Raw genomic sequence first — 15,371 nt, forward strand, 5'->3', positions numbered from 1 at the left:
GCTCTGTGCCCGCTTTTCGGCTGGGAATCGTGGTGGTATGAGTCCGGCCCACACTCGGACCCAGGAGCCCTGCCGCTCCAGGAGAACTCGCTGCCTGGGCGCAAGGCCAAGCATCCTATTTTGATTGGAACTCTTAACGTATCATTTCTCTGAGTGGTAAACCCTTAGAAATACCATATATTGTATTATTCAAAGGGCAAAACAATTTTGCTGATAAATGTTCACAGAGTAATTACAATTATGATTGCAAAAATATTAAATTAAATACATATTAATTCAGGTCATTATAAAATAACTTTAATTCATAGGAATTATTATTTTTGCAAGCAGATTATTAAATTTCAGAGTCATTAATCTAAAAAAAGGACAACTGAGAACTGGGAAGGAGACAACCATGGGGGAGGAATTGCTGAATAACTTTTTTTTTTTTCTTTTTTTTGGTTTTTTTCCGGTACTGGGAATTGAACTCACGACGTTGCGCTTGCCAGGCAGGCGCTGTGCCGCTGAGCTAAATCCCCAGCCCCCTGCTGAATAACTTAACCCTGTTCACATAATACCCCACAAGAGTCTGGTTTTGTTTTCTTCAATTATAGTGTTTTGTTTTTTTTTTTTTACTAATGTAAACTGAAATGCTTACAGTGGATAGATTAAAAGATGAAAGTTGTTCTGTTTTATTTTTATAAGAACTGGGAAAATCACACTCAATGGGAAAAGTCTCTTTTCATTTTAACTAGGGGTGGGTGAGACCAGGCTGGCTCTGGACCATGGGAGTCTTGTCTTTGGAGCTTTTCTTTGGGAGCAAGATCATTTCATCATATGTGATATTGATAAAAGGATCTAGCACAATGTCTGCACATGATAAAAACTCAATAAAATTTATTTACTTTGCTGTTGAGTTACAAACGCCTCTGAAAACTTTTCCCAGTCATAACTAGGAACTATGAAGTGAAATGTTTACATACTTTACAAGCCACTAGCTGTGGAACAGTCAAAGGATTCAGGAGGAGTATAAATGGAATGTGTAGAAATCATGTTTATTTCTTGGTGTATGCCAGATAACTGTACCTATGTTTTTCTGCAGAATAGAAAGTCAGCTTATTGGAAGTTTTGCTGTCCATTGAAATTCTATTACAAACATTAACATTAGAGTACCATTTTAATCAGACCTCAAAAATGGTTAACTTTAAAGACAAGAAAGTGTGCTTAAACATCCACTTTGATTTTCTGGTAATACTTGACAACAATTTTAGCAAATCATTAAATTTAAATGCCATTTTTAAGCTAGTTAGTGGAAAATTGTTAGGATTTGCCAGTCTGGGCTATTATTTTATGATGCAATATGTATAATAATTACTTAAATATCTTCTCTTTTTAAAAATAAATGTTTCTTATATTCAAAAGAAGTATCAGAGAAGTTATAGCATTCTAAATACAAAAATAAAATGAAATAACATCTAGATACTCTCTGGGCACTCAACTATTCTTCCTGAGAATGATTTAATTGCATTTTCCCCTCTGTACAGTAGGTGTCACCAAAAGTTAAAGATGCCTGAATAACACGTACTCTTACACATAGTTTACATACGTATTATTTGAATCGAATTGTAGAAAAAGGCAAGAGAAGGAAAATAGGCTTTTTTATAGATTGTGTCACATGAATGTCATTATCTGTTAAATGCAGCATTTCCTCCTTCATATTCTAAAACCCTGAAAAGAAAGTATATTGTATTTGTTTTAATTGTTATTTTTTCACACTTTGAAATTCTCTCTGTGGAGTTTATATATAGTCTACAGCTCTAAAATTAAAGTTATATCATTCATTACAGGTTAACTAGCTAATTTCTAGAAACTTTTGAGATTCTCAGATAGAAGGTATTATTCATAATGTACATCTGATTGCAATGTGTTCTGAATTATTGTTTTTTCTTTTGAGCAGGATTCGAAGACTCTCCCCATACTATCAGTAATGCCAACACCATTGTACTCAAATAGTATGGTCTAATGGTCAGTTAGGATTGCTGTGGGAAGCACAGAGAGAGGACGAGTTCTCTCTGTGCTTTGCTTTCTCTTCTTCAAAAAACAAACAAACAAACAAAAAACTTACTGAGTCCAACCTTGCACTGATGATTTGACCCCAGGGCTAGAGCTGCAACATCTGTGAACTCCCTGGGCAAAGGAAGAAAGGACAGGGGCAAGGGAATCCAATCCCCCCAACCTTGGAAAAACAGGCATGGGAGAGATCAAACTCACTTCCCATCACTCTGAACCTTGTAGGAAAGATGGAGCTATCAGTCATTTGGAGGGCCCCTGTGGAGGTCTGTTCACAAAACTTCAGATCAAAGTCATTTCCCCACTGGTTTGGGATTTAAAACTTCGTACCTACTACTGGAACCATTAGTTCAAATGCCTCTGGGATTCAGGCAAGTCAAATAAATGTATGAATCAGTCTAGTCTCTACCCCACTAAAACGTAACTCCATGCAAACTTTTATAAGCACTCTGCTTATAGCATTCTGAGTCCTTGGCTTTTGACCTTACTTTAATTGACTTTGGCTTTTAAGAAAGAAATGTCAGTCTGATCTTACATCTAATGAAATTGTTGCAGCGATTTCTACACACTATCGTATCGGTAACATTGCAAAGGAGGAAGAGTCTTTTGGTATTGGTTTTACTTTGTCTTCACTAAGAACTACAAGATGATTCTAATTAGAGCAATTCTGCTTCTGGGTTTATTGCTTTTTAATTCTGATTCTAGGTTTATTACCTGAACCTGTGCCAGACCTTAGTTTCTTAACTGGTTTGGTTAAACATTCTGTCAAACTTGAACTGAGTTGATATTCCTGACCAACTATTTTACTGAACATTATTTCACAGCACATTTATAATCTAAGAATATTTTAAAAATAAATTACAATTCAAGTTTAGCTAAAAAAGTAACATTTAAATATCATGAATTATTATTAGATCCTAGTAAAGACCTGAACAATGCTTGCCTCTACTACTTTTACTTCAAATAAGAAACAAAAATGTAGGGAAAAATTAGACATATGCAGTTTATAATAAAAAATTAGATACAGCACTCAGTATTTCTGCTCAAAAGCTTTTTTCTTTTTCAATATTCTCTGCTATTTTTTTGCACCACTAGCTTATTTGACCATTACTTTCACTTAATATTTATTACACGTTGTTACAGAATCCTAATAAAAATATTTTAATTTCCGCTCAGTAGTACCGGTCAGTCAAAAGGCCTCCAGATACAGACTTGCACAGGAAACTACAGTGAGCTCCTTTTCAACTGGATCCTTCAGATCTCCAGTGCATGGATAGACCTTCTGCACTCTTCCATACCAGACTCTGTTGCCAGCCATTGTAAGCCAATGTTATAAATTCTCATATATTCGTATATTGTGCATTAAATCGATTTCTTTAGTAAGCATTGACGATCATATTTCTATTTCTATTTATTTTTTCCATTCTTCCAGGTAATTTTCAAGAAAAATTCCCTTGAGTGATTACAGTATTATAGAATCAAAAGATAGCAATGTTTGTATGATTTTTAGAATACATAGCAAAAGTTACTTCTAATTTTTAACAATTTGCATATATACATTACCAGCACAAATAATTCCTATATTTTCCATTTTTCACACTTGTTGTGAGCCATGAGATTAGGGCATGGCAAGGAGGCTGGAAATAGGATGTGACCTGACAGTCATGGAAAACTGTCAAGTCACAGTGGGACTTATGCACACGTCATTTTCAGAAAACCCAGATTTTACATCAAAAGAAGATACAAAGTTCAGTGACCATTGACTTCACTACCACTGCAGTGTTGTTCTTGCAGTGGTCATTGTCTGTGCAGGACAGATCTTCACTTCTCTTCAGAGCACTTCTTCATCTCTTACTTTCCTTTTGTATTTTATGCAAAATATAAAACAAAGTTTCATAACAAAGTAATAGGAGAATAACAATAGTTAATACATTGTGTATTGCTATCTTCAAAGTAGTTGCATGGAGTACAGGATATGGACATAAAAAATTTTCCAAGTGATATTAGCACAAATCTTTCCTTTCCATGAACTAAGAGAAACTAGTAGTATAACTATCTTGTGCTTTTTTTCCCTCTTTCCCTTCCTTCCTTTTCTCCTTGCTCCTCCCTGGCTCCTCTTTCCTTTTGAACAAATTCTTCACATTTCACAGTTTCTATTGTACATTTTGGTCCTTATTGACTATTACAGTTTCCCACACCATGGAGAAAGTACAATGCTCACACATGCGAGTCTGATTTATTTCACTCATGAGTATGGTCTCAAGTTGCATTCATTTACCTATAATTGTCTCAAATTTATCCTCCTTTATGGCTCAATAATACTCCATTGTATACAAAGATGAAATTTTTTTATCTATTCCTCAGTTGATGGGCACTTGTACTGCTATAAATATGGGTGCACACATATCACTGTAGTATGATATTTTCAATTCTTCTGGGAAAATACTCAGAAGGGGGCATAGCTGAATTGAATGAGAACTCTAATCTTAGTTTTTGGAGGAATCTCCAAACTGATTTCCACAGTGGTTATACCGAGCCTAAACTCCCACCAACAGTGTAAGAGGATTTCTTTTTCTACACAGCCCCTCCAGAATTTGTTATTGGTTGATTTATTGATGATAGCCATTCTTTCTGGGGTAAGATGGAATCTCAGTGTTGTTTTAATTGCATTTCTCAGATGACCAGTGATGGTGAACATTTTTTCATATATTTATTTGCCATTTGTATTTCTTCATCTGAGAAGTGTGTATTCATCTCAGATGTTCATTTCTGGATTGGGTCTTTGAATTTGGAGGTGTCTGATTTTGTTCAATTCTTTATATATTCTATTCTTATTCTATTCTGAGGGACACTGGTTAAAATTGTTTCCCTCTTCATGGGTTGTCTGTTCACTCTCTTGGTGATGTCTTTTGTTGTGTAAATGCTTTTTAATAAGATAAGGTCCCAGTTGTTGATTTTTTGCATTATTTCCCATGTGATCTGGGTTTTCCTATTCTATCAGACTTCACGGAGTTGGTGCCTACACCTATATCTTCAAGATTTCTATGTATTTTCTCTCCTAGCATATTTATTTTTTCTGTTTAATATTTAGAGCTTTGATCCATTTTCATTTTAGTTTAGTGTATCATGATAGACATGGGTCTAGTTTTAGTTTTTGGCATGTGGAAAGCCAGTTTTTCCAGCATCATTTATTAAAAAGGCTTTCTTCCAGTGAACATGTTTGTTCACTTTGTAAAGGTAGAGTGGGTGAGTGTGTTTAAAGTTGTTTCTGCATCTTGAAATCTGTTTCACTGATTCCCAGTTCTGTTTTTTTTTTTTTTTCCATTACCACACTGATTTTATCACAGTAGCTTTGTAGTGTAATTTCAAGTCAGGGATTGTGATGCCCTTTGACCTGCCTTTCTTGCCAAGAGTTACTTTTTCTATTCTAGGTCTCTTCTGGTCCCAAATATATTTTAGGAATATTTTCTCTAGTTCTGTGAGGTATGATAATGGTATTTTGTTTGAAACTGTAATAAATTTGTGTAATAATTTTGGGAGTATGGTTATTTTCTCTATGTTGGTTCTCCTACCCATGAGAAAAGGATATCTTTCCATTTTCTGATATCCTTTTTAATCTTCTTCTTGAAATTGTAATTTTCAATATATAGATGTTTTATTTCTTTTGTTAGATTGATTCATAAGTATTTCACTTTTTGATGCTATTTTGAAGGGTATGGTTTCTCTAATTTCTCTCTCAGTGAGTTTATTGTTTGTGTACAGGAATGCTACTGATTTTTGAGTGTTGACTTTGTATCCCACTATGCTACTGAATTTGTTTATTAAATCTACAAGTCTTTGGTGGATTTTTTGGATCTTCTATATGAAGTATCATGTCTTCTGAAAATAATGATAATTTAACTTCTCCCATTCTTATTCTTATTCCTTTTATTTCTCTCTCTTGTCTAATTGCTATGACTAAAGTTTCCAGGCCTATATTCATAAGAGTGGTGACAGTGAACATCCTTGTCTTGTTCCTGATTTTAGAATGAAAGCTTTCAGTTATTTGACCATTTAGTATATTGTTAGCTATTGGATTATCATAGATGACTTTTATCTATTTCAATATTGTGTAGGTTTTTAAAAAATGATTAATGGATGTTGGACTCTGTCAGATGCTATTTCTGCATCTATTGAGATGATCATGTAATTTGTGTCTTTGGCTCTATTAATATAATGTATTACATTTATTGATTTGTGTATGTTGAACCATCCCTGCATCCCTGGCATGAATCTTACTTGGTCATGTGGTATAATCTTCTTGATGATTTGCTGCATTTTGTTCGCCAGTATCTTGTTGATGATTTTTGCATCTGTGTTCATTAGGAAGATTAGCCTTTACTTTTCTTTTTTGGTTGGGTCCTTCTCTGGTTTTGTTATCATAGCAATATTTCCTTCCAGGAATGGTTTTGGAAGTATTGCTTCCCTTTCAATTTCATTAAAGAGTTTCAGAAGTGGTGATGTTAGGTCTTCTCTAAATTTCTTGTAAAATTCAACAGTAAATCCATCAGGACCCAGACTTTTCTTTGTTGGTCAGTTTTTAATTACAAATTCAATTTCTTTAATATTGGGTTATCTAGAATTTTTATATCTTCTTGATTCAGTTTTGGTAATTCATATGTGTCTAGGAATCTGTCCATTTCTTCTGTGTTTTCCATATTATTAGGGTATAGGTTCTTGAAATAGGTGTTGATGATCTTCTGGATTTCCACAGGATCTGTTGTGACTTCGCAGCCTTTTTTTTCTAATTGCTTGAATTTAAACCTTGTTTTTCCTTTAATTTTGATAAAGGTGGCTAAGAGTTCATAAGTTGTATTTAATCTTTCAAAGAATCAACTCTTCAGTTCATTGACTTTTGTATTGTTTTCTTAGTCTCAATTGCATTAATTTCTGCTGTTATATTTATAATTTTTCTCCCTCATATGAGCGTTGGGTTTGTTTTGTTTTTATTTTTCTAGAAGTTTGAGGTAGGGCTGGGGACATAGCACAGTGGGATAAGAGCTTGCCTGGCAAGGCTGAGGTCATGAGTTTGATTAGTGGTACCCCCCCCCCAACAAAAAAGATAGAAGTTTGAAGTTCAACATCAGGCTGTTTATTTGAGCTCATTCTGTTTTCCTGATATGAAAATTCATCACTATAAATTTCCCTCATAGGACTGCTTTCATTGCATCCCATAAGTTGCTGTATGTTGTATCAGCATTATCATTTAATTGTAGATACTGTTCAATTTCTTTAATTTCCTCTATGACCCATTGGTTGTTCAAGAGGGTGTTACTTTCCATATGTTTATGTCGCTTTTGTGGATTCTTTGGTAGTTCATTTCAATTTCAATGCACTATGGTCAGATAATATGATGGGATGATTTCAATTTCTCTGCATTTACTTAGGCACATTTTATGGGTTAATATGTGTTCTGTTTTGCATAACATCTTGTGAGGGGCTAAGAAGAATGTGTATTCTGATGTTGTGGGCTCGAATACTCTGTAGACATCAACTAAGTCTATTTACATATTTGGTGTAATTCTGATATTTCTTTGTTGATTTTGTGTCTAGTTGATCTATCTCATTGTGAGAGTGGGGTATTAAGGTCCTCCACTGCAGTTGTGTTAGTGTGTATTTGATTTTCCACATTTGTTAATATTTCTTTTATGTAGTTGTGTGCACCAGTATTTGGTTAATATATATTTATGGTTATGTTTTCTTCTTGAAGTTTTCCCTTAACAAGTATGTAATGACCTTCTTTGTCTCCTTTGATCAGTTTTGGCTTGAAGTTCAAGTTGTCTGCAAATAGAATAGCTACCCCTACTTTTTTGGGGGGGTTCCTGTGGCATGGAGTATTGTTTTTCATCCTTTAACTTTTAGTCTGTTTCTTTTTGAGTTAAATGTGTTTCTTGAACACTGCACATTGCCGAATCTTGCTTTTTAATCCATCCTGTCAGGCTGTTTCTTTTGATTGGTGATTTGAGATCATTTACATTGATGATTATAACATATATATTGCTTACTTTTTTCTTATTATTTTGCTGTTGTTGGTTCCCTGCTTTCCCTTTTGTTTAATGAGTTGCCTTGTGTGGTGGCTTCTTTGTATTGTGTTTGTGGTCTTCATTTTATCTTTTTAATATATCCTTCAGAGCATTCTGAAGAGCTGGTGTAGTGGCCATGAATTTCTTCAGTTATTCTTTATCATGGAAGTATCTTATTTCTCCATTGTACCCATGTTGGAGAAGTTTTCTGCCATTATTTCTATGAGGAGTGTTTTTTATGGCATTTACACAGTTGCCAGCTTTCTTACTGAGTCCAGTCAATCTCCTGTTATTGTTCTTTGCTTCATCTTGTAGCTGTTGGATTGATTTTTTATGATCTCTTGTTATTTTTAAGATATCTTTCTTTTCATGGTCCCTAACCACAATTCTGTCTTCTAGATCTGATATTCTATCCTCACCTTCATTCAATGTGTTGTGTACACTTTCAGTGGAGTTTTTAATCTCCTGGATTTCTGTTTGAATCTGGTTCATGTACTGCATTTCTTTCCTATGTTGGGCATTCATGGTTTCCATCATTTTTCTGAGCTCCTCCTTTTTTTTTTAAATCTGTGCCTGCTTTAATGGCTTTCATTTCTTTTTGCACCTTAGAGATTATTTTTTCTGTAGCCTCTTTCATTTGTATTTTCACTTCTGTTGCTACCCTTTCAGAAATTTCCAGTGGCTGCTTTTCAATTTCCTCTATCCCACTGTGCTCTGGACTTGTCCTGGCTGGGCTGGGGGTCTGAGGTTGCATTTTGCTTCTGAATCTTGTCATTTTCTATTTTATTTTGTTTTCTGTAATGATGCTTGTAGATTTCTTGTGGTAGATAGCTTTATCCTTGGTATCAAGGCTTCCCTAGGAAATGTCTGCTCCTTAGGGTTGTCATCTAGATGTAGGTGGTTCTTAGTCTTTGTGTCTGTCCTAAGAACCTGCCTTCCCAATGTAGTAAGGATGAGAAGTTGCTGTTTGGCTCAGCACCCAGTGCTTTGGTACTGAATATGGGGATGGCAGTGACCACATACAATCACAATGTTTTTATACAATGCAGAAGAACTGGTCAAAACCCGTGTGACGTCCTGGCTAAAATAGTACAGTTAGTAATAACACCAGTCTCAAGCACAGTCTGGCTATTGACAAACTGTGGTAACTTGTGGTAACTATTAACAGCAGTGATAACTGTTAACCACAGGGACAGATTCCACAGTTATGTAACGAAGTCCAGCACATACCAAGAACTTGTATGTAATGATTTCCCCTTAGTGCAGTGATTGTACTCTGTTGCAGGGATAAGGGGTTAAGAGGGATAGTGGATAAGATAGAGAGATGAATGAGGTCAAATATAGAGGGAGCAAGGCTGGAGGGCAAAGGGTGATCACTCAAGTTTTGGAGAACTGGAGGACACAGAAGGAGAAGAATAGAAGAAAAAGCAAAGAATTATTGAAGTGGACCAGAAAGAGAAGAAACAATATTTATTCACTTGAAAGTATCATAAAATCAAGTGAGACAGTTGAGGAGAGAGAGGAAGAAGATGAGTAGAAGACCACGAAAATAAAGGTAAGAAATCTAAGTCACAAAAGAGAAAAGAGATAAAAAGAAAAAAAAACCAACAGTAACCACATACACACACACACACACACACACACAAAAAAAAAAAAAAAACAAAAAAAACAAAAAAACAAAATAAAAAACCCAACTGGACAGAAAAAGGAAAACCAGTCAGACAAACAGAGAAAAATAAAAGTTTTAGAATTCCTGTGGCCTCTGGATGTGGAGGCTTGGACTAGTCTTCTGTTGCTTCTGTTGTTGGAATTCTCCCTGAGCCTTTTGATAAAAAATGATGGCCCCAGCTGCCCACTTCTGTTCCTCTTGTCTGTGTGCTGAAACACAATGCTTGTTCACCTAACTTAGCAACTGCTGGTTCGTGTTCCCATTGCTGCACTAAGCGGGCCTTTCCTGTCTATTGTGAGCACGCCCACAGGGGCCTGCTGGGTTGCTGATCCCACCTGGGCCGAGTGTGTGCCTCTTTTCATTTTTAAATAAATGTTAAACTTTGAAGTTCTTCAATTGCCCATCCAATTCTTTGATCAGGACAAGAGCCTGGAACAACTGGACACCCAGGCATCTGACAACTGTTTGGTATAGTATGCTTTCAATATTTATTTTCATATTTCTTTAATTTTTCAGTATATTTACTTACTAATTTTTCCAAATTATGTATGTGCTCACAAATTTTTTTGACTTTTATGTCTTTTCCTGAAAACATTTCATTAGCTTTTCCCATTTTGTTTTAGGTGTGATATTTTTATTATAAAGAATAGGTTAATGCATAGAGGAATCTGTTTATCTTTTCTGTTGCAGTATCACTTCTCCTTTTTATCAAGATTGTATCAAGAGGTACCTGAGCCCAGATATCTCCAAGGTCTTCTGTGAATAGTTTATGTAATTCTTCCTGACAATCAATCTATGGGTAACTTCCCTATTTAATTATTAATCCATTGGCTTTGTAGGGAAGGCATGTGATAAAATTTACATTGAATAGTTCTCATTAATTTTTAATACTTACTACAACTTTGGTGTTATTTAGTCATAACTGATATCATTGGGAGTAACTAAAAATGAAACATCTCTTAATAATTGGAAATACAGTAAAATTTAATAGGGAAGGAGTGAGAGACAAGTATTGTAACTCAGCATGGACAATGTATCTAAAAGTGTACCTTGACTTAGTACAGTTGTCTTACATGTTTTATATGTTCTTTGGCCTATTAGTCTGGCTTTCAACCTGTACATATGATAATTAACTTTATAAGGTCTTATAAATGAATCTGATGCTAGAGAAAATGAAAGGGGTGGAACAAAGGAAAAAATAATTGAAATTTGTTATGTACATGTACCAATTCCCTACAGTGACTTCAGTCATTATGTACTGCAAACATGTACTAATAAAAATAAAAAATATTTAACAGAGTCCTTCCCAGCTCTGTGAATTTTAGACTATACCTTTTCCCTCTTACAATTTAACTTAGTATTCAACTTTACATACTAAGAAACCAATTCTAATTTTTCCCCTAAGGTAACAAAACCAAACATTGTTTTTACAAAGTGTAGTTTGTCTTTAACCAAACAACTGATTTTTAATACTGGAGTACTATCTAATTGGTTGTTAAAACATTAACATTTGCTTTCAAATTAATTTGCTCTAATATTTCAACAAGCCAACTGAAGCTACATGATTTGTGAACTTCTATAGACACAGGTAGTCTCAGAATATTCTTTTCAGTGGAAAAAAGAATGATATTGTTTCTTTATGTAAGTCTTTGATAAGAGGAGATCCCACCAACTTCATAAATATGAGATGTTTGTACTATCGCACTCAGAACTCAGTTTAGGAAACATGTTATGCAAAGAAGGGGTTATACTTTGCCTAGTGTTTACAAACCACCCTCCACACCATGATTAATACCTTAAAGTGTAGCACTCTCATGAGAGGAAAAAGAACTTGAATATTTGTGCAGGTCTTGTTTACACGTGTCAGGTATAATTTTTTCTTCTTGGTCTCTCTTGTAACATTTAGTGATCTCAAAATCAAGACACAAGCATGGAATACATACTTCATAAAGGTCACCTAGACATCAACACCCACAAAAAGCAAACCACAAATCAATGGAAAGGCATGGTAGGACTCATTGCATTTCCCATTAGCCCCTCTACCCACTATTGGCACCACTGCCTATTTCACATTAGGCCATCCGTGATTTATTCTAAGGCTGAGACTCCACGAGAGAGTACTTATTGTGAAGGTTATTATAAGCCATTATTGCTCATTTCTAGAATGCAAATAAACCCCTTACCCATTAATTCCTAAGAAAGCTCTAAAAGAGAAAGGTAATCTACAAATAAAATATCCACATGATTTATTTTTGCCCACTGAGTTTGGATGTGAAAAAGAAAAACCCAAAAGGAACTGAGACTTGTAGTGTTAGCAATAATTGATCATGTCATGAACATGTATGCTCAGTGACGACCAAATTTGAGGACTAGAAGATATCCTAAGGGCCCTCTCCTTAAGGTACACCAGTCTCAGAGACTGTTGTGAGAAAGAAAAAAGTGAGATCAAAGGAAACTCTATAAGGGTCGATGGGGGGGGGGTGGAAACAGGGAAAGATGATGACATAAGTGATGTGGAATAGGACAGGAAGCCGCTGGGAGCAGAAGACATGGATCCCTAGGCTATAATCTATGACCCATTAACCACTAAAGGTGGAGATAGCTCTTTTTTTCTCTATTTGCCCTTGGAAACCTCACCCTATTCTGTATACCTCCTACAAGGACCAGCTGCACCGTGATAGCAGCGGGGACAGCAGGATGTCTCCAAGACTGAGAGTGGCCAATAATGCATATCCTACAGTCAGGAACCCACTGAATAGGAGGCCTTGTTCATGATCAGTGGAAGAGTCCCAACCCCTTGCCCACTTGAGAAAAGCCAGGAAAACTGGTCCCATTTTTTTGTTTATAGTCCACTTTGGTCATCAGAGCTGTGACTCCTGTAGTTCCTCCAGCTAAAGTCCCTTTCTTATTTTCTCCTTTCAGAAGTTTTTAATTTAAATTTTTATTAATGCATATGTGTAATATATAATAGTTACATTACTTGTGAGAAATTGGGAACTATAGCACATCTGAATTCTTAACGCTGCCTAGTAAATCTGCCTATGCCTTTCACCCTTGTGTACTGTAATCTTTTTGCCCCTGTGGTGGAAGCTGATGACTCTAAGATGGGATCTCCATTTTCTTTTGCGGGGGACCTCCTTGGATCCCATCTGGTCACATGCCAACTTCACATTTTCCATCTGAACTGAGCAAAAGAACCTGTGGTCTATTGGTAACAAGTAGAGAAGCGTCAAGCATCTGGAGACCAATTTCAATGTAGTTTATGCAGGAAATCCTAGTAAAAAGACACTGTTTTATAAAGACTCTTAATACTTATTTCCCTGGTTTTGTAAGTGAAACTGTTAGTGATGTGAAAGTACTGCAAAACAGGAGATGCACAGCGTAATGGAACTATTGAGCCTTCTAAAATATCATACAGAAAAAATGTTCAGGGTTAAGGGTGAAGTGACAGATGTTTCATGCTGGCGACTTTGTTTGATTATGAAATTGCTTTTTTGTTTTGTGAGTAAAACTTGCATTTGCCAAACTTCTGATTCTTGAAAATGGCATAAACCCAATATTTTCCTTCAGAAACTGAAATCATTTTTATTCTTACTTCCATCCTTGAGGAAATCCTTCTAAAATACAAAATTCACATTAAAGCAGTAATTGGTAATGTCTGCAAAATTCTTGGTGAAAAATTCTGGATACTGCTTCATTTATGCTAATAGTTTGTCTTCATTGAAAATAAAGTTTGTGTTATTGTCTTTTTCCTTTTTAAGAATGTTTTTGGTTTATGTCTTGTACTGGGTAACTAATTTGAAGATACACAGTAAAAAACTATTGTTATTCTCTTACTAGTTATAAATTTTTGGTTTTTTAATAAAATAAAAAATTCTGAATACAGAGGAATTATGATCATTTTCTTCTATGTTTTACTAGACAACAAATTCAAGGAGAAGCTGAAGCCTTTGTTTCTTTAACAGTTACGCATTTAGCCTCTCATAACTCTAATAAGTATATTTTTAATTTAGAATATCTTTTCCCAGGAACATCGTTTAGGACATAGACAGCCAAAATAAGCAATTCTTGGGGATTGTTATTTCTGTTATAGTGTTAGTTTCAGCACTAATCTTTGCTTGTGACCCAACTCTGTTCCTTCAAGAAATTAAACAAGATATAATACAAACAGATTTTCCATACTTAAAAAGAAATCTTGTCTTGCTTTCATTAACTGCCTGTGTGTGAAAATTTCATTTCCCATGTTTTCATTAGCCTTCTAGGTGATTATCCAGTCCCTCCATATAGGTGGAAAAAAGTTCCATACTTCCAGTTACAATCAGAATCTCTTCTACATTCCTTTCCATGGATCATACACTGTAGTTCCAAATTCACCTTCACATAACCACTTTATATCCTCTCTGTTGATGTCCTTCTTTGTGATAGTTAACTTTATGCCAACTTCACTGGGCCACGGAGTGTTCCGATAGCTAAAGTAAACATTATTTCTCTCTGTGTCTGTGTGAGTGTTTCTGTAGAGACTAGCACCTGAATTAGTGGATTTGTAAATTTAACTGTCCAGCCAGTGATGGACATCATTCAGTCTATACAAAGCCTGAGTAGAACAGAAAGGTGAAGGAAGTGTGAATTAGTTCTCTGCCTGGCTTGGATTTAATCTACCACTCTCAGAGCTCCATTGTCTCTCTAGGTCTTAGGCTTTCCTTGAAACACCACTGATAACCACTCCTGGGGCTCTAGATTGTGGAATGTCCTAGCCTCAAGACTGAGTGAGCCAATACATGTGTTTATAGATTGGATTTTGTTCTGTTTCTCCAGAGGACTTGATTGCTGTTATTTAATTCTGGTCATAGAATAAAAATTTGCTTCCTCTATTCCTACCAAGGGACCAATTTCTGCAGATTTTGAAGGGCCCAGATTCCTTACATGCTCTACTAATTGACCTTCAACCATCCCACTTTAGTGACTAAATTCTTTTCAGCATTTTGAGCCCCATTTTGAGGGTGTATTCTCAGTAGTTAAAGCACATACTTTGCATGAAACATTAGACTAGGCTCAGGCAAGAGATGTTATGGTGATGTCATGTATACTGAACCTTTAAAAATGAATAGAATTTAAAGATTTTGGGGAGAAAGTTCCTTGGGTGAAGCAACAGAGTAAAATCACACCACTGGGAAGGGCTGCAGGTGGTATGTTGGGGGAATAGCTGATAAACTAGATGAACTGAAGTACACGATTTATGAAGGAGAATAATGAGTAAAACGACGAAACATTAGTTTAGGGCAGGTTGTGGTGGTGGTGTGTGTGTGTGACAAAGAAATCTCAAACTTACAGACTTAAAAATTTGCAGGTCTAATGCAAAGATCTTCTATTTTCTTCAACCATTTGAGAGTAACTTGCTGACTTCATATTCCTTCACCCTAAGTACTTTAGCCATGTTTCTTTTTAAAAAGGACATACTCCTGTGCAACCATTCAACTATGAAAACAGGAAGCAACTATCCAAATATGAACATGGATGCTACTAATTCTTACACCTCATTCAGCTTTTGCTGGTTATTGCAGTATTATGCTATATAGTGAAAGGACCCTGCC

At 35.5% G+C, this 15,371-nt stretch overlaps 1 long non-coding RNA gene across 3 annotated transcripts in view; it reads left to right on the forward strand.

Annotated features, from left to right (window-relative positions):
• Positions 1-3,951, forward strand: part of LOC102006975 — a 29,246-nt gene extending 25,295 nt beyond the window's left edge. For 2 of the 3 annotated variants that reach the window (XR_001235174.1, XR_259354.2), the window contains exons 5-6: positions 2,275-3,368; positions 3,482-3,951. This is a non-coding gene — a long non-coding RNA (uncharacterized LOC102006975). The remainder of the gene's footprint in view (positions 1-2,274; positions 3,369-3,481) is intronic. The other variant, XR_259353.2, reaches the window with a different exon arrangement.
• Positions 3,952-15,371: the final 11,420 nt, after the last annotated feature.

The sequence above is a fragment of the Chinchilla lanigera genome, unplaced genomic scaffold, assembly GCF_000276665.1.
Source record: "Chinchilla lanigera isolate Chin_1 unplaced genomic scaffold, ChiLan1.0 scaffold00004, whole genome shotgun sequence".
NCBI lineage: Eukaryota > Metazoa > Chordata > Mammalia > Rodentia > Chinchillidae > Chinchilla > Chinchilla lanigera.